At 38.0% G+C, this 19817-nt stretch overlaps 1 long non-coding RNA gene across 1 annotated transcript in view; it reads right to left on the reverse strand.

Annotated features, from left to right (window-relative positions):
* Positions 1-361: 361 nt before the first annotated feature.
* The window catches only part of LOC119466771, a 56138-nt gene continuing 36682 nt past the window's right edge, over positions 362-19817 (reverse strand). Inside the window, exons 3-5 of the long non-coding RNA XR_005195235.1 lie at positions 3388-3541; positions 1506-1631; positions 362-449 (exon numbers count right to left, since the gene is read on the reverse strand). This is a non-coding gene — a long non-coding RNA (uncharacterized LOC119466771). The remainder of the gene's footprint in view (positions 450-1505; positions 1632-3387; positions 3542-19817) is intronic.

Genomic DNA, 19817 nt, shown 5'->3' on the forward strand with positions numbered 1-19817 from the left:
GGGCAAGATGACCTAGAGCATAATTAAGAAATAGTTCCATGAATATGGAACATCCTTCAGCCTTAGAGTAGAGGGTGCTACTAATGAGGGCTTACGCTTGGAAAAGATTCAAATCCCTGAACCAAAAGGCTCAAAAGGCCGGTTTATGGCTGTGACAGAGTTCTGACATCCTCTCCTAATCATCTCCATTTTTAGCAAAGGTTCTTCTGAATTTTAGATAGACATTAAGTTCCCCCACATTGTCTGGGTAAAGCAGATCATTGGTGATCCTACTTTTAGCTCTATTGCCTTTTAATTGTGCCAGGGAATTCAGAATGCAGTACCCCCTCCAAAGCCCAGATCTCCTCTTGCTCACCTTTAGATCCAGGGACCTCTTGCCTATGATCATGGAAGAGTGTAAGACTGATCGGCTCCTGTAACTTCTTTTCCTTCGGGGCCTAAAGCAGAGGCTGGAAGCAAGAACACCAGAAGCAAAAATCATTGCAAATCAGTGCTGATGGCTGAAATAAATATTTATGCTATCATTTTACTTTCGCTACTACGTACTGAACACACACTGTTTGCCAGGCCCTTTATATACAGTCTCATTTATTCCTCACCACAACCTATGTAGACATCGTTGTTCACCCCATTTTACAAAGAGAAAACAGACTCAAGCTAAGCAACACCCCCAAGGTCACAGAACAAGTAAGCACTGGAATTAATTAACAAGATCCAGGAATTAATCTCAGCTCTGATTCCAAAGTCAAAAGTCTCTCAAACATTGGAGGTATTTGAAAAGCAGCGAGGAAAAAATAATATCTATTGGTGGATGGATAGCAGGATGAGTAGATGGACAGATATGACAACACAAACATAATAGTGAGTATATTATAGAAGCTAGGAGGTCATTACGTGGGTGTACAATAAACAGTTCTTTAAACTGTTTTGTATGTTTGAAAGAAATTAAAGTTAGGGATAAAGAAGGAAAGTAGTAAGGAATTCAAAGACGTTACCAGTTAAACATTCTTAGAAGCATCTGTCTCATTTTTCACTAATTATGTGTTTTAGAATTTTAAGTTAATTTAGTTTGACAAGTACGTGTTAAGGCTTTATTATGTAAAAGGCACCAAAATACCTGCAAGCCTAGGATGCTAAATTCATGGGAGGTCCTGAGGGTGCACGAGATGGAGCTCTTCTGGGGTTTACAAACTACCAGCTGACACTATCATGACCAAAAGCCTGCAATACAAAGCTGACTTGATAATGGGCTATCATGAACTTGTGAGGTGCTGATGGAGCATGAGGCTGGAAAATAATAGCTGAGAGGTTTGCAGAAGCGTCAGGGAACAGACAAAGTTGAAATTGTGCCATAGAAACTGGGGAAAATGTCAAAAGGACAGGAAGAGGAGCAGTATCTGAAGTAGGAGCACTGGAGCAAAGGCACAGAGGTGGGAGGGTGAAGAACGCACAGGAAAAGAACAGATTGTTGGAAAAGAAGGAAGGAAGCGCTGGGCATTACCCACCAAAATGTGGAACCAACTTTCACCAAAGGAAATGTTTCACAATTATTAGAATTCTCTCAGATTTCACTTTGTTGAGCCTTCGTTTACTTGTCAGTAAAGCAGGAATCCTATCTGGTCTCACAGACACTGTTTGAAGGATTAAACGAGGGAAAGTGGTGAAAGTGCCTGGACAGTGCCAGCCACATGGTCAGCACTCACTAAGCAATGCAAGCTAAGCTATCCCCATGAACCTGGGGCTGCACGTAATCTAACTACATAGCAATAGTCAAGATTTATGTTAGACTGTAACACAAATCTTGAATCGTGAATCGTGTTACAGTTCTCCTAAATTCCAGAAAGGAAGAGCCAAATTGTTTTGTCAGGTATGACTGATTTTTTAATTAATTTATTGATTGAGTGACTGGTTCTACTTTTGGGTTCAGAACTCAATCAACAAACTCAATTGTACAAGAAGTAAAACTTTATTTTTCTGTAACCGCTTATCTATTTTAAGCCTATCTTCAGGGTTAGAACCTAATTTCCCTCAATTCTGCACCCTCACCCTTTACCCTGGGTTATAGGGGTGTTACATTGTACCAGGGCAATAGGTAGAGGGAATTATCTCTTTCTCTGTGTGATGCTATCTCAGCACCAGCCTTGGCTAATATGACCTTGTTCCCGGTGGGTCTTCCCCACTGAGCTGTTCCCCAGCACGAGACTCCTTCAGACGAGGTACATTTTCTCTCAGCTGTTGCCAAGCCCCTTGTTGGCACAGGAAATTTTATTGTACCTCTTTCAGGCCACAGGGGCACCAGAAAACTCTGTGGGTCTTTCATTACTATTCTGATGGGACTTTTGAGCACAGAAGACTCATTCTAACACTTGTGAGCCGTGCTGGGGTACACTCAGTTCTTTAAGGCTGGCTCAGATCATCTGTCTCCTGGACACCACTCAGCCATTTCTGTTCTGAGGTTTTACAATCTTCTTGAGCTCTGCTTGGAGGTGATGACAACCCCAATCCATCTTCAACTCTGTCACCCACAACCTTGTCCTCTGGGGAGCAGGGTGTAGAGTCTTTTTCTCAGAGGAGCAAGGAGCCACCAGCATCTAAGAGCTGTCTCTGCTTCCCCTTCCCCCTCTGCCTTCCCTTCCCACCTCACCCCCTCCCCACCAGCATGTAACAGCCCCCTATTCTCCCCAGCTGGAGCACTGTCCTCACAACACACCTGGAAAACTCTAGGTTTTACAAGGGGTGGGAAGCCTTGCATCAATTCAGCTTAGTGTCTCTATCCCAAGTGCCTTCAGGGTCCTGACTTTGGAAAATCAAAAGCCTATTTTTCCTGCCCTCTGGTGAAACTTCTTTTTCCTGGTAGAATAAATGATACCTAAGTGGGCTTGGGGGAGGAAGCAGAGGCAACAGGAGCTGCTGGAAGAGGAAAATCGGTTAATAGATTTAAAATATTATTTTGCCAGTGTTCTCCTCATCCCTTTAAATTGACTTCATCCCTTGAGCCAGGTGGGACATTTTTCCTCCTAGGTCTTATATCTCAGAATTTCAGTTCCAGGTGACCTGCTATAGACTGGGCTGGCATGACCCTAGGTGGCTCTAATACTTAAAGAAGATGAATCACACTTCTTGAAAGCTGCCTCAGTCTTAGAGTTATGGCTGGCTTCCTGGAGGTTTCTTCAAGAAATTCAGCCGATGGCTCCCCAAGCTGCTAATCACCAAAGTGCATGATACTTTAGAAATAACACTTGATTTGTATTAGCTGTATGGCTGGTGTACCTGCTGCGTAGTCTTTGAAAAATTATAATACAAGATCCTTTAGCTGGGACTATGTGTTTCAAAAGCTTCACATGCTAATAATCACAACAGGGAATTAAGCATTTCTCATACTGTGACCTGTTCATGCGCAGCTTCTTTCTTGCCTTGCTGGTGGGATTTCTGCTCCTCCTCATCCTTTAAGGCGTGTCTTTAGCTTGATATTGGAGTCATTTATTTGCGTTCAGTTACCCTCTCTGGTTCATATGGTAGACTTCTACATCAAGCTCAGGGCCTGAAAGAGAAGTAACTTGTCAGTTAAAAAAAAGGCTCAAAACCAAAGATCAAGATGTTTGAGGAAAAAAAAAAACAAACCAACAACATTTACTTGGTTCTTCACTAATTACTTACCCCAAACAAGACCCTGAGGAGTTTCATTTCTAAAACATAACTCTCTTTATGAAGAAGACGCCAGTTCAAGTCAATAAATACCCATAGGGCCTATCTCTCACCATGAACCTGTACCGGTAAGGGGCAGAAAAGTCTCTCTCCATTAAGCACCAAGAAACTTTCATTGTCACAATTAAAGTCCTCTCTTGTGGCCACGGATTTATCAGCAAACTTGTTTGTAATGATGATCTTATGAACGGTGTTTGGGAAAAATAAATCACTTCCTCTTGCTAACAAATTGCTCTAATTGCTTCACTACGGCAGAATTTCTGCTGAAATGAACCTTCCCTGGGCCAATAATAATATTCCCAGAGAAAAATTAGAGAAGTGAGGGGCTGAAGTGGGATGGGGCCCATATTTCCATCATCTGCAGGAAAACAGCAACATACGGCTTCATCACCTTGCCTATATTCTTCAACAATCCCTAGAAGAGATGCTGACCTCACATGAGCTGAGTTTTTGTACATCTTCACCCATTCAAAGAGTTATATATTAATTATTCAGTTGAACTTTTATTATTTAATCAACAATTATATAAATGCCCAAGATTTGATGTTTTATCAATTACCACCTTTGTCTTCTTACTTCTGTAGAAATCACACAGAAATTTCTCTCCCAGCATGCTCCCTCAAAATAAAGCATATGCTTAAAAAAAATCACCTCACCAGACTTTTTCCAAGAAGCACATACAGTACTTTTTATTCAAAGCAACATGCAGACCTGTTAAACATTTTTTGTTTTACCTTCCCAGAAGACTTCAATAAAGCAAAGGGAACTCATATGCCTCACCCCGTCTGCCTGACTTAAAGTAGTATGAGGCAAGATTCATCCACATGTAGAGTTAAACAATGAAATTTTCCAAGTATATACATGCTGTGAGAATCAATAACCTCTTCTCAAACCAGCAAATTGGTTTCAAGTATTCGGTTCACTGGTTATATACAACATCCACAATAAGAGGCCACCTCCCGAGTGAAAGGGAAGGTGAAGATGAATTCTTGAAAAACTTCTGTAAAAATAACATAGTTCAATTAAGGTTGTAGAATATACCCAAATGAAAAATATAAGAATATTCACATGAAGAAAATTAATCTAGTGCTCAGAAGACCAGAATATATGTACTCCAGGGGCGGGAACCAGGAAATACAGATAAAAGTTGCTTTTTGAGATCTTTCTTGCCATAAGCCTGAATGCTTCATGCTCCCAAAGTATCCAATTATGGAAACATAAATTACCTCATCCTCAGTTTCACTTTAAAACACAATAAACAGGTTACATTTTCAAGTACTATTAAGTTGCTTATACAAATTTAAAGTCATGAGCATGACTTCAGGATCTGTGCTTTTTACGTCAAAGTGCTCCTCTTTGTTGGAATTTTAACAATAAAGTTTTCTTCAGAGTACTGTGTAGTATATCATTTCATGAAAATAACTCATGGCATAATTTGATATTTTCTGGATCTTAGATTTCTCTTAATTTTGCAGTCAGGCTATTCTTTCTAAAATAAAACTGGTACTATTTAGAATGGTTTGCACGAAGCAATTGGTGTTTCTCCTGAGCTATGTTCTGGGAATATTTGTCAGAAAATCTGGCCATTGAAAGTAGAATTGTCTGTGTCCTTCATTCCCAGGCAAATAACCTGTGTTTTATCTTTTCTGCCTTCCTTCCTTCTCATTCCCAGAGGCCATCCACCCTTCCCTCAGCAATGCATGTGTGCCATCAAACTGCCTTTCCTCACATGCTCTCAGAGGGCTTCTGCACCAATCCTTCTGCCCTTGGAATCTTCTTTTCTTTTCTTCCTCTTGACATGGAATGTTAACACAGAAATTCTTGCACAAAATATGGCTACCTTTATAGTCTAGATAAAAGAAAAATCTTCCTTTATCAGGGTAACTTGTATTTTCTTTCTTTTAAAAAAAAATTTGGGGGGCTTGTTTGTTGTTTGCTAGGTTTTCTTTTTTCCAGTTCTGGGATACATGTGCAGGGTACGCAGGTTTGTTACATAGGTAAATGTGCACCATGGTGGTTTGCTGCATCTATTAGCCCATCACCTAGGTATTAAGCCCAGCATGCGTTAGCTATTTTTCCTGATGCACTCCCTCCTGCTCTCATGCCACAACAGGCCCTGGTGTGTGTTGTTCCCCTCCCTGTGGCCATGTGCTATCATTCAGCCCTCACTTATAAGTGAGAAAATATGGTGTTTGGTTTTCTGTTCCTGTGTTAGTTTGCTGAGGATGATGGTTTCCAGCCCTATCTATGTCCCTGCAAAGGACATGATCTCATTCCTTTTTATGGCTGCGAAGTATTCCATGGTGTACATGTACCACATTTTTTTTATCCAGTCTATCATTGATGGGCATTTTGGTTGGTTAACAGGATCTAATTAAATGGCTTCAATGATGGGCAATTTGGGTTGATTCCACGTCTTTGCTACTGTGACTAGTGCTGCAGTGAACATATGTGTGAATGTATCTTCGTAACAGAATGATTTATATTCCTTTGTGTATATACCTATTAACGGGATTGCTGGGTCAAATGGTATTTCTGCTTCTAGATCTTTGAGGAATTGCCACGCTGTTTTCCACAGTGGTTGAACTAATTTACATTCCCACCAACAGTGTAAAGCATTCCTATTTCCTTGCAACCTCACCAGTATCTGTTGTTTCTTGACTTTTAATAATCACCACTCTGACTGGTGTGAGATGGTATCCCATTGTGGTTTTGATTTGCATTTCTCTAATGATCAGTGTTGTTGAGCTTTTTTCATATTTGTTGGTTGCATAAATGTCTTATTTTAAGAATTGTCTGTTCATGTCCTTTGCCCACTTTTTAATGGGGTTGTTCGTTTCTTTCTTGTAAATTTGTTTAAGTTTCTTGTTGACTCTGGATATTAGACCTTTGTCAGATGGGTAGATTGGAAAAAATTTCTCCCATTCTGCAGGATGTCTGTTCACTCTGATGACAGAAGCTCTTTAGTTTAATTAGATCCCATTTGTCAAATTTTTGCTTTTGGTGCAATTGCTTTCAGCAATTTTGTCATAAAATCTTTGCCAGCGCCTATATCCTGAATTATATTGCCTTGATTTTCTTCTAGGATTTTTATAGTTTTGAGTTTTACATTTAAGTCTTTAATCCATCTTGAATTAATTTTTGTATAAGGTGTAAGGAAGGGGTCCAGTTTCAATTTTCTGCATGTGGCTAGCCAGTTCTCCCAGCACCATCTGTTAAATAAGGAATCCTTTCCCTATTGCTTGTTTTTGCCAGGTTTGTGAAAGATCAGATGGTTGTAGATGTGGGGTCTTACTTCTGAGATCTCTGTCCTATTCCACTGGTGTATGTGTCTGTTTTTGTACCAGTACCATGCTGTTTTGGTTACTGTACCCTGTAGTACAGTTTCAAGGCAGGTAGTGTGATGCCAGCTTTGTTCTTTTTGCTTAAAATTGTCTTGGCTATACAGGCTCTTTTTTGGTTCCATATAAACTTTTAAAGTAATTTTTTCTAATTCTGTGAAGAATGTCAGTGGTAGTTTAATGGGAATAGAATTGAATCTATAAATTACTTTGGGCAGTGTTTTCTACTGAAGCGCACGTACTTTCAAAGTGACATATACAGAAGAAAAGGAAAAGGGACCTATCCTAGCCAACCACATCACAGTGCTTATGAGCAACTTCTTCCTTTGAATGGTCCCTGGGCTCTCCTCCATTCGCATCACTCTGGCCCATCACACATTCACTACTAGAATTGCAGACCTCAGAACATGGCTTGATGGCATCTTTCATCCATGGAGCTCTGGGAATTGCTAGTAATTGGAATTCTCATTCCCTTCATACCCTCCAAGTTCTTCTCAAAGGTCACAGGGGCTTAGTAAATTTGGGGGCTTAAAAGTATTCTTTTGGGGACATCATCCATTCAACAGGCCTTTATGGATTGACCTAGAAGTACTACTAATTATATTTTATTTACTGATAACCTTATTCCACTATTTGTTAAAGCAATTTTAGCATTATTAATAGGATTGTTGATGACAAGCCTAGCACCTAAGAAAAACTGTGAGTTAGAACCAACTGAATTATACACTTAATCTTTGATAAAGAGTATTTAAGTTGAAGCCTCCTCCTTGTCTATTTGCTTGCTTTTCATACTTTTTACCTTTCTGTATATTTATTTATTCAACAAATATTTGATGATCCCTTGCTATGCATTCTGTTAGGTGCTGTGACTTAAACAATAGGCTAAAGCAGAGAGCTCCTGCCCTTGTGCAGCTTCTAGTCTAGTATAGCAGACAGACAACCAAATACGGTGGGAGATGGGAATAAAACTGCTACAATAACAAATGCCAAAAAGGATGGGTACACAGTGCTGTACTAGGAACAATCAGTCTAGTCAGAGTGGCCAAAGAAAGCTGAGTAAAGGTGGCAGAAAAGAATGTTCCAGGAGGAAGAACATGTGCAAAAGTCCCATAGCAAAGACAGCTTGGCAAGGCAAGGGTCTGAGGAGAAGTTGATGTTGGCTGGGTGCGGTGGCTCATGCACATAATCCCAGCACTTTGGGAGGCCAAAGTGGGTGGATTGCTTGAGCCAAAGAGTTCAAGGCTAGCCTTGGCAACATAGTGAGATTCTATCTCTACCAAAAAAAAAAAAATTAGCCAAGCATGGTGGCACACGCCTGTGGTCCCAGCTACTTAAGAAGCTAAGGTGAGAAAATTGCTTGATTCTGGGAAGTTGAGGCTGCAGTGGGCCATGATCACACCAGCCTGGGCAACAGAGAGACCCTGTCTAAAAAGAAAAAAGAAAGCTGATGTCAGGAACATATACAAGCAGAGGCGTAGGGTGCATGATGAAGCTGCAAAGGCTCTACTTTATGGGGCTTTGTGAGGAAGATGGAAGGAAGTCACTAAAATTACCTGAAAAACTTTTGACAGGATCGGTTAGGAATTTTAGATCGCTCTGTAGTCACAGTGCTAAGAACCACTGGGTGGCAAGAATAGCTGCCAGTCATCTACATCTGGAAGGCCATTGCTGGAGTTGTCACGAGAAATAAGGGCCACTTAGACCAAAGTGGATGGAGACAGACCCAAGATAATGGTAGATGGGGAAACTCGCAGGATCTGGTGGTGGGTGGGATAAGAGAGCTGAAGCTCAGGAAGCATGGCCAAATGATGCTTAGGTTTCTGATGGATCCTAGTTTTACTATTTGGTCCTTTGCTCTGTCATTGGCTGTTGCCTATGGGTTTTAAGCATGAATTGTTTTTTTCTTCATGCTCCTACTTCATCTTGAAGGAAATATTCCCTATGGCTTCAAACCTAACAATACAGAGAGTACCTCAGCATTAGTCCACCAATTTCCCCAAATAAGATTCCCAATTGATTTCTGTTTATAATTCTCAAGTAAGTTTGATCTTTCTTCCACATATATTATTTCTGTCTAGTATCGTTTCCTTCATTGAAATGGGAAATTTGAAAGTGTGATATAGCGGTAAAAGATTTTTCGTTACAAATCATTGAAGCCAACTTGAACCAACTTTGACACTAAAGAGAATTTGTTATAAGAATATGAGAGTGTCTCATGCAATCCAATGCAGAAATGCAAGCAAAACTTAGGAGTAGGATGGAATCCCTCAGATTCTCTCTCCATATTATCTGCTCTTCTCTGTATGGAGACTTCAGTCTCATCTTGGAAAGCCGGCCTTCTCCACACTTTAATCCACAAGATGGCCCCATGATAGCTCCGGTGTTTATATGCTCTGGGTTTAGCCACAAAGACTGACCAGTAGTTCCTGTGTCTCAAGAACGGAAATTTAGCCTGGCTATGGGTCAGGTGTTCAACCCTCATCACTTAACTTTGTCCAGGGGTGAGTGGATACATGAGTTCAAGGAAGAACTAGCCAACACCAATTCTGAGTTTTCAGAGAAGGGAGAATTGTTATAAACTTGGCAGACACCCCACTTGAAGAAGGAGGGAAACAATAGCTCCTTTGCTTCAATGAACATGCACTAAGCACCAACTGTGCTCCAGGGCCAGACTAGGCTTGTGAATATAAAAACAAGTGAAAAAATTCTACTTTCAAGGAATGTAACATGCGGCACTGACTGTGACACGTGTTAAGCAAGGCTCATTCTTACCGCCTCATTGCCAGTGCGGGGAAGAGGGAATGAAAAGTAGTACAGAGCATGAAAGTAGCTAACAAAGGCCTGAGAAAGCAGTCCAAAGCAAGTATCAATAATAAGCAAAAGTGAAGAAGTGGGAACCACAAGAAGTGCTGGAAGTTTGGGCGGCAAAGCTGACAAGAGTGGAGTGTGAAGATGATGTGGGGAAAAATGAGGCTGAAGATTCATACAGGAGCCTTCACTGAGGATTTGTAAGTGAGGGGGAGGGATGAGTGAAGAACAAAGAGAATAGATACAAACAGGCCAGGCAATAGAAAGATCCCTTCCAGACTTGTGGCTTGATTACCAGGTAGTTAACTTGCAGGCTGCACGTTTTCAATTTTTCCCAGTGCGTGGCATGCCGGTCACTTTGCAGATTTAGTTGTGTTTAATCTTTCCTTTTCAAACAAAGCAGAAAAAAAGCTACATAGTTAATACAGTACCTTTGACCTACAAAAAAGAAAAGTTCATATTGTTTCCTTCCGCCTCCTTATCCAGCACAATTTCCCTTCCATCTTTTATCCTCTCAAGATCTTCGTTTCCTTTTATAAGCTTACATCCAGATTACCTCCCTCTCTAGAAAGCTTTCATCTCCTTTTCAATTTCTCTTATTTTTGGCCTCACCAGATTTTATTTCTGCATTTTCAGTTCTCACTAGATCTCTATTCATTTCTATGAGCATTGACGTTCATTTTAAATGCCTATAACATTTTAAATCAATAGTATTATTTTTCAGTTTTCCATTGCTCTCTCAATATGATCCCAAAGTACAGAACAAGAGATATTAAGCCAATTTTAATTGAATAATAATTTAAGCATCATTCTTAAAAAAACGCTTTTAGAATTCACTCCTCTTTTCTTAGAATATTTCCCCATAGGGATGAAAAGTAGTTCTTAGGGGGCAAAATATCTTAAATATCACAATGGTTTGTAATCCTCTAATCCTTAACCCTATCCAACCGCATAAACAGATATATAGCATACCTGTTGTATAAAACTCCATGGGAAGAGGAGACAATTTTTTTAAGTCTAAAAGGTCTCCTTAGTGGGGCAATAATAAAAAGAAATAGAAAAAGTTAAGAAAACGGATTTAGCTCTAACCTATACTTAACGTAGTATATCAGTTTACAAAAGTTAAATGCAATCTTTTGTTTGATCTCTAAAAACACCGAGGTGAACTGGTTACTACTAACATCTTTTCCACACATGTAGATTGATTACCAGAAAGGAAACTTCCTACGTGTATGACTTCGATGGAAAATTCCCCTCCATCTATGATAGCATAAAATATATATTTCTTTAAAGCCAGATTCTCAACTTCAGAAGTACTGTTATCTCAGAAAAGACAAATCTCTGTTGAGAGGGTGCGTCCTGTGCACTATAGGATGTTTAGCAGAATCCCTAGCCTCTACCAGTAGATGCTCATAGGAACTTGCCAACTCCAACAGATGGGACAACCAAAAATGTCTCCACACATTGCCAAATGTCCCCCAGGCAGTGGGGTGGAAGAAATCACTCCTGATTCAGAACCACTGATTTATAGCCTACTTAAAAGAAAGATTACTGTTTTTAAATTCATATGCATTTCATAATACCAAGAAGTTACTTAGCATTTACTATATACCCGGCATTTTATATGAATTGGCTCAATAATCTTCCCAACAACCCTGTGGGGCAGATACTAGTATCATGCCCATTTATGAGTAAGAAAATCTAGGCCATAAGCATTGCAGTTAGTAAGTAGCAAAGTTGGAATATGGGTACTTGTATTGCATTTACATCACAAAGAAGTGCTTGAACTATTAACTCAAATATAACTATTTTCCTTTATACAAAATTATCTGCATCATTATCATTACGATGTTGACGTTGAATTTAAACCCAGGTCTGAGCAATGAACTGTCATGCTACACTATTGATTTCAGAACTAAAACGTCCTCAACTATTCTCCTCAATTCTACATTATTTCTCCTCTGTTATCCCATTTTACATGCAAATGTCAATTTCTGGTAGGTGTTGCTTTTTAATCTATTTATTCATTTACTCATTATGCTTAACATTAAATTCTCTTAAAAACATATCTAATAGATGAATATTTATTATATCTTAAAAATGTCAATACATTCTCAGAGGAGAGATGCCAGTTTGAGTTGTGGGGACAGACACTGGCTAGTTGTTCACAAACAATGTCTTCTTTCTTACCTGGAAATGCAGTTAGACAATGTTCCCAGCATGCCTTGCATTTAGGTTTGGAAATGTGATCCATTTACATTCACAGAAATGTGGGCAGAAGGCAGGAAACCACTTCTCGACCTAGCCCATAAAGCCTACCAGCTGAAGAAAGAGGACCATGAGCACCTGGTGGAAGGTAGAGCCGTGGAATGGAAGAAGCCTGAGTCCCTGAAAAGCTGCCAGGATAAAAACTGCCAGATTCAGAACACCTACATTGGACTGTTTAGATGCAAGAAAATAGATATGTTATGCCTCTGGAATTTGGGAACTGTTTGTTACATCAGTTGGTTACCCTGACTAACACATTTGGTTCAACTTGAAACCGCAAATGCTTAGAACCAACCCTGGAACTGGAAGCTTTTTCCATTAAGTGGATTCACAAAATCTCTAAGTAACTCTGCCATTAATCTGTTTTGCCTCCGGAGACAACAGTACCACTGTTATTAAGACAGAGTCAGGTATGTGAAAAAAGCACTTAACGTCACAGATGAACTAGGACATATGGAATATGAAAATTCCCTTGAACCAAATGTACTTAAAGAAGCCCGTCTTCATTTTCACATACCTTTAAATACTACAAAGGGTATGCTTGTTTTCATCATTGGCAGAAGACAAGCATTAGTGAGAAACATTGCTAGAAATACAGCAAGAACAAAAATGCATCTGTGAAAAAATGCGAAGAGGGGTTGCCCAAAGATCCAGGGTATCATCCCATCACATCTATGCCACCTCATTTCTAATTAACATTTACTGAGTACCCCATGTGAGTCAATGTGTTTGTATCAGAGATATAAAGATGAAAGAGGCAGCTCCTGCACTCAGGAAACACCATGTGCAGGAGACAAGCATGTACACAACCAACTCTACAGTGTGAAAATCTGTCTAAGCTATTGAAATAGGCATAGCGGAACACTGAAGAACAAGTGCTTACCTCTACCTGGGATGATTTCACAGAGGCAGTGGTTCTTAAGCGTCCCAAGTCTACCCTTGATAAAATAGCAACGTCTTTGCCTTTTCTCCCAGTATATCTAAATTAACAGCTTTGACTGAACACTAGCCAGTTATCCAAAGAAGGTGCAATAAAAAATCGGAGACTCCCTTATTATTAAGAATTTGAGTACAAGCCACCTATTTATCTGTATTTTCTAGTCAACATCTGTTAATGCTATATAAGTGCTAGAAAAAATTAAGAACTTGTGTCATATTCAATTTACAATAAATACAAATGTACTGTATTTCTCCCTGTAGTCAACAAATATCTTGAGAGAGACACTTTGAAACTGTGCAAATCTGTTTGTTCCTCAAATCTTTGCCCATGTGTCTAGCATTCATCAGTAGATCCATCTGCAACAATTACCACTGTGGAGATTGCCTAGTGGCAGCTTTCTGTCATTCTTTCCACATTTATTAATTGGAATTCTATGCAAAAAAAAAAAAAAAGAAAAGCTGCCACTTCTCCATATGCAATCAGTCTTTATTCTCATGAATTACATATTTGAGAATTCACCTGCTTGCTAAAATTTATTTGTAACCTGAAAATCAATATTCATGGCATTTTCTTGGTCATTCACAGACGTGTGCAGAACAGCAAAAATTGTGAGTACTCAGTGTGTATGCTCCCAGATGAAGCCAGAGATGATGATCCTCTGCCCTTCTTGTTTCAGCTCTCATCCTATAAACAAGTGCCCTTTTTGCAGTCTATTTAGCGCCATAGTTTTCATATTTTTGTGCCTTTTGTCAGTCATTTTGCTGTTTAAAATGCCCTTAAGCATAGTGTGATGTGCTGTCTCCTGTTCCTAAGTGTAAGAAGGCTATGACAGGCCTGCTGGGCAAAATAACATGCATTAGAGAACCTTCATTCAGGCATGAGTTATGGCGCTGTTGATGGAGAGTTAAATGCTAAAGAATCAACAAAATACATTTAAAAAGGTATTTTTAAACAGAAACACATGAAACAAGATTATGCATTGATTAGTTGACAATGGCTCACAAAAACCTAAACCTATATCTCCCTTAAGAGCAATGGGTCAGTATTTGCTAATTCAGTGTTCATAGTGACTTTATAAAATACAATTACTGTGAATAATGAGAATTGACTGTATCTATTAAACCAATTATTTATTTATGTCACTAAGAACTCATAGTTCATATTAATATTATTTTATGGGCTACACTCCAGTACTATCATTATGCATTTTGTGGCTCAAATTGTTCCATCTTTAGCCATTTGGATAGCAACTTTGTAGTGAAAAGTCTAGTGGTGACCATTTCCACAGGTAATCAACACCAATATCACCAATACCAATACATGCTGGCAACATGAAGGCCATGATTTGCTGCAACTAGAAGGATGAGGCACCATTTCTGTGGTACTCTTGACAGGAATGCATGATCTAAGTTCAATCATGAGAAGATCCCCAATGGCCTGAACTAAGGGATGTCTAGCAAAAAAAACAGATCAATACTGCTCCAGGTGTCAGAATCATGAAACACAAGGAAAGATGGAGGAGCTGCTGCAGATGACAGGAGACCAGAGAGAAATAACAACAAAATGCAACGTGGAATCCTGAGTGGAATGTTGGAAACAACAACAAAGAGACATGAGCGGGAACCTTCAAAGTGAAGTTCAAATGAAACCTTTAGTTGATGATACTACTGTACTAATGTTAATTTCCTTGTTATGATAATTATACTATGGTATGTAAGATGGTAACGATGGAGTGGCACAGGGACATACAGAAACTCTCTGTACTACTTCTGTAATATTTTTGAAAGTCTAAAGGTAGTTCAGAATTTTAACCGTTGGGTCATCTTGCATACCCCTTGTTGCGGAATTTGTGGAGGTGGGTGAGAAATTCAATTTTGGAGACCATTAATTTAGGGAAGTGTTCCATCTTCCAGAGGGTTTCCCTAAATCCAAAAAAATTATGAGGAATAGTATATAAATGCCTTCTATTTTATAATATTAGAGAAGACTTAGTTTTTCCTAGGCAGGACACTTCACTTCTAGCTGGTGACCTTAGGCAAGCCATCATTTCAGTTTCTGCATCCATAAAATGAAGGGACTGAAATGAATAATCTTACCTTAGATCTTATATTCCTTAGAGCATAAATAATTATGTTTCTAACTTAAACTTGTTATTCAGCATTTGAAATCAGGTTCTGCAAGAATACTCTTTTGGATGGTTATTTATTCTGCTTTCTTAGTAAAAAGCAGCGGTATTGACATACTACAGAAAATCTAGGAAACAAATCATCATAGTTTGAGGAAATTCTGTGGCAGTGCTCCCTGAAGCTCATCTACAAGATAGATACAAATTTCATGCTCATAAACAATATAAACATACCTAAGAGATCAAGAATTATGCAGCTCTTTAAAACGTATAAGTTGCCAAAACATTACATGGAAAAGCAGGTTATAAAAGTGCACATATATAATGATCCCAGATAAACATTTTCTCACACAAATATTTTTAAATGGGGGTGTGGTAGAATTTCTGATAACAGTCTTGTTGACTGCTATTTTATGAGACATAAGTCACTGACATAAGAAAAATAAACATTATATACTGATGAAATGTAGCATTCAGAATAAACAATAAAATGTCTATATACATTAATCCTCCTCGTATTATAAAGGAAATCATAATTTTGTCAGACAATGCTAAACAGCTGAGAACTTTAACTTCTGCCTATTTCATTATTGATTCCATTGGGGAAATATTAGGAGAGTAGGATGAGAAATAAATCAATGGATTTAATATCCCTCAGTGTGTGATCACTTTACCAGGGCTTCGGAGGGAGGCAGGGGATGGAGAGATTAAATGGGAATCATTTGTGGGTTCGTGAGACAATTTCCCTTCCTTCTTTTTTCACAAGACAAATCCATCAGTTTAGCTGAACAGTAAAGAAGGAATGAGAAACAAGGTTAAGGACAAGAATGGAGTTCATTTTGTGGTGTTTCACATGGGTAATTCTCTGCCCCGTTTAATAGAGGCAAGAAAGGTACTCTGTTAAGAATTTTAAATTTAAATATTTTGAGCTACAATTAATACATATTAACTTATTTATTTAAAAGGCAATAACTCATTAGGTTTAAAACAATCCTGTAATCACTAATAAATTCAATTTAAATATTAAAATTTATTATTAATAAAATGGTAACCAAATTAGCATAAGATCAATACCACAGACTCTTGAAATCCTTAATTAACTCAGTCAAATAATTTCATTCTCTGGGCCCTATTTCAGCATCTCTAGCATGGGAAATTAGATTATAGTGAAGATTAAATAAAACAATGTACATAAAATGCTTGACAGTATCTAATAAATGCTCTATATGTATAAACTATTAGTATAAAGTAACTTTTAAACATATAAATTATGTGTGTGTATGTGTACTTAATAAATGTATGAAGAAGATGGGAAAGAAATATAGCAAAATATTAACAGTGGTTACTTATGGGCAGTAGGGTTATGGTACTTACTTTTTTATTTATTAGATTTCTTCATTTTGTCAAACTTCCTACAATAAACAGATACTTCCTGTAAAATGAAAAAATACATTGTTTTACAAACTAGCAAAGTAAACAAGAATGGTAAACCCACAAATACATTTATTTATATCTTTTTTATTGTTCTCAGTGATACATTATCTAATCATTTTTGACTCAGAAAAAAAGATATTGACAGTTGATTTTCACTTTATCTTGATAGAAGTTGGGTGGGTTTACCAGGCATCTTTACAAACAGAAATGCAGAATAATAAAAAATTAATTGAGTAAGGGTGAAGAGCAAAGGAAGAAGATATCCAGGAAGAGGCAGAACTAGAAAAAAATAAAGAGACAGGAAAATAACTAAGGAAGGCGGCATTGCCAAAATTCTCACAAACCAAAGAGAGGTTGCCAACAGAGCATCAGAAGAAAGAAAAGATCAGATTTTACTGTGGAGTATTTTGTGCAAACCACCTATAGGAATTTAAAAAAATATATTGGAAGCTTCTGGACTCTATCCTCAAATGAATTAAGCTTGGACATTGCTACTCCACCTTAACAAATATTAAGCTGAACAAACTAAAACATCAATAATTCTTTTTAAGTTTGTAAAAAAAGTGAGATTACAGAGCAAACTGCTGCCCCCAAAATTGGAGAGACAGATGGGTGAATACAAGGATTGCAAATTACCAGAGTAGAAACTTAGGAGCAGAAACCACAGGAACCAATACCCGCTACGAAACCTAACCTGTAATGAATTGCTAGAGGCTCAGTTTGGATAACTCTGAGAGTTTAAAACTCCAGGGGACACAGTGATGGAGGGGTGCCTCATACTTTTGTGAGTTTTACCTCCTGGAGCTATACAAGGTTCTCACAAAGGATATCGGAGCAAAATCTAATCACACTTCCAGTGGAGGAAAGGAAGAGGAACCAACTTGAAATACACCATTTTGCTCTGTTTTAACAAGTACTGCCATCAGGACAAACCTGCTGGATTTTTTTTTTAGATATTTAAAAAGTATACTTTAAGTTCTGGGATACATGTGCAGAACGTTTGCTATACATGTGCCATGGTGGTTTGCTGCACCTGTCAACCTGTCATCTACATTAGGTGTTTCTCCTAATGCTATCCCTCCCCTTGCCCCTTACCCCACCAAGAGGCCCTGGTGTGTGATGTTCCCCTCTCTGTGTCCGTATGTTAACATTGTTCAACTCCCACTTATGAGTGAGAACATGCAGTGTTTGGTTTTGTGTTCCTGTGTTAGCTTGCTGAGAATGATGCTTTCCAGCTTCATCCATGTCCCTGCAAAGGACATGAACTCATTCTTTTTTATGACTGCATCGTATTCCATGGTGTATATGTGTCACATTTTCTTTATTCAGTCTAAAATTGATGGGCATTTGGGTTGGTTCTAAATCTGCTATTGTGAATAGTGCTGCAATAGACATATGTGTGCATGTGTCTTTATATGGAGAAATAAGAATGATTTTACACCTTTGGGAATGTAAATTAGTTCAACCATTGTGGAAGACAGTGTGGCGATTCCTCAAGGATCTAGAACTAGAAATACCATTTGACCCAGCAATCCCATTACTGTGTATATATATACCCAAGAATTATAAATCATCTAGCTGGGGTTTTATCAGAGTCTGACTTGAGGAAAATTAATACCCAACTCTAGCCCCCTTCAGCCGCCTTGTCTCACCTAAGGACACAGGGAAAAACTGAGAAGCACTTGTGAAGTTCATCATCCATAGGCACAGGCTCATTGAAAGGCTGATAACTAATCTTAGGACTCTACAATGCTTTCTATTTCCCAGTGCTTCCCTACCACATTACTAAAGGCCTATAATATCAGTTCATTTTCTCTAGTACACCATGTCCAGCTATCAGAAAAAGAAATACAAGGCATAGTAAAAGGCAAAAAATATAGCATGAAGACAGAACAAATATTAGAATCAGACTGAGATATGGCAGAAATGTTGAAATTATGAGTGGGCATTTAAAACAACTATGATTCAAATGCTAATGGGCAAAGTAGACAGTATAAAAGAACAGATGACAAATATAATTGGAGAGATGTAAATTCTAAATAAAAAAAAAAAAGAACCAAAAGATGTCAAAAATCAAGACACTGTAACAGAAATGAAGAATGTCTTTGATGGTCTCATTAGTAGACAACACAGCTGAGAAAAGAATCTGAGCTTAAGGATGTCTCAACAGTAACTTCCAATATTGAAAAGTAAAAGGAAATTAGCCTGAAAAATATCAAAACAGAATATCCATAAAAAAAAAAAAAAAAAAAAAAAAAAAAAAAAAAACAGATGCAGAAGAAAGGCAATAAGAAATAGTCAAAACAATGATGACTGAGAATTTCCCCAAAATTAATGTTAGAAACTAAACCACAAATCTAGGAAGCTCAGAGAACACCAGGTAGAATAAACATTAAATAAAAACAAAACTTCAGGTAGGCATACCACTTTCAAACTATAGAAAACTAAAGGTTTTAAAATTTTTTTGAAAGAAGCCAGAGAGGAGAAAAGCACTTCCCCTAAAAAAGAGAGCAAAGATAAGAATGGCATCTGACCTCTCTTCATAAACCTTGCAAGCAAGAAGAAAGTAGAGTAAAATATTTTAAGTGTTGAGAGAAAAAAACTCATCAATCTAGAACTCTGTACTCCGGAAAATTATCCTTCAAAAGCGAAGGAGGTATAAAGACTTTCTCAAACAAATAAAAATTGAAGGAATCTGTTGCCAGTAGATCAACCTTGCAAGAATTATTCAAAGAAGTTCCTTTAAATAAATGTTTTAAATATTTTTAAACATTTATTTTTAATTGACAAATAATTGTATATATTTATGAAATAAAATGTGATGTCTGGACCTATGTATACATTGTAGAATGATTCAATGAGGCTAATTAATGTACCCATCACTTTACAAATATTATTTTTTTGGCAAAAAATGTTTAAAAATCTATTATTTTAGCAACTTTGAAAATATACAATACATTGTTACTAACTAAATCTAAAATATGTAATACATTGTTACATTGATTGTGGTCACCATGCGGTGCAACAGATCACCAAAACTTATTCCTCCAGTCTGAGAATTTGTACCTTTTGATCAACATCTTCTTCTTCATCATTCCGCTTCCCCTCAGACTCTGGAAACCACTTTTCTATTCTCTGTTTCCTTTTTAGATTCTACATATAAGTGAAATCATACAACATTTGTCTTTTTGTGCCT

Source organism: Cebus imitator, unplaced genomic scaffold (genome assembly GCF_001604975.1).
Source record: "Cebus imitator isolate Cc_AM_T3 unplaced genomic scaffold, Cebus_imitator-1.0 Scaffold227, whole genome shotgun sequence".
NCBI lineage: Eukaryota > Metazoa > Chordata > Mammalia > Primates > Cebidae > Cebus > Cebus imitator.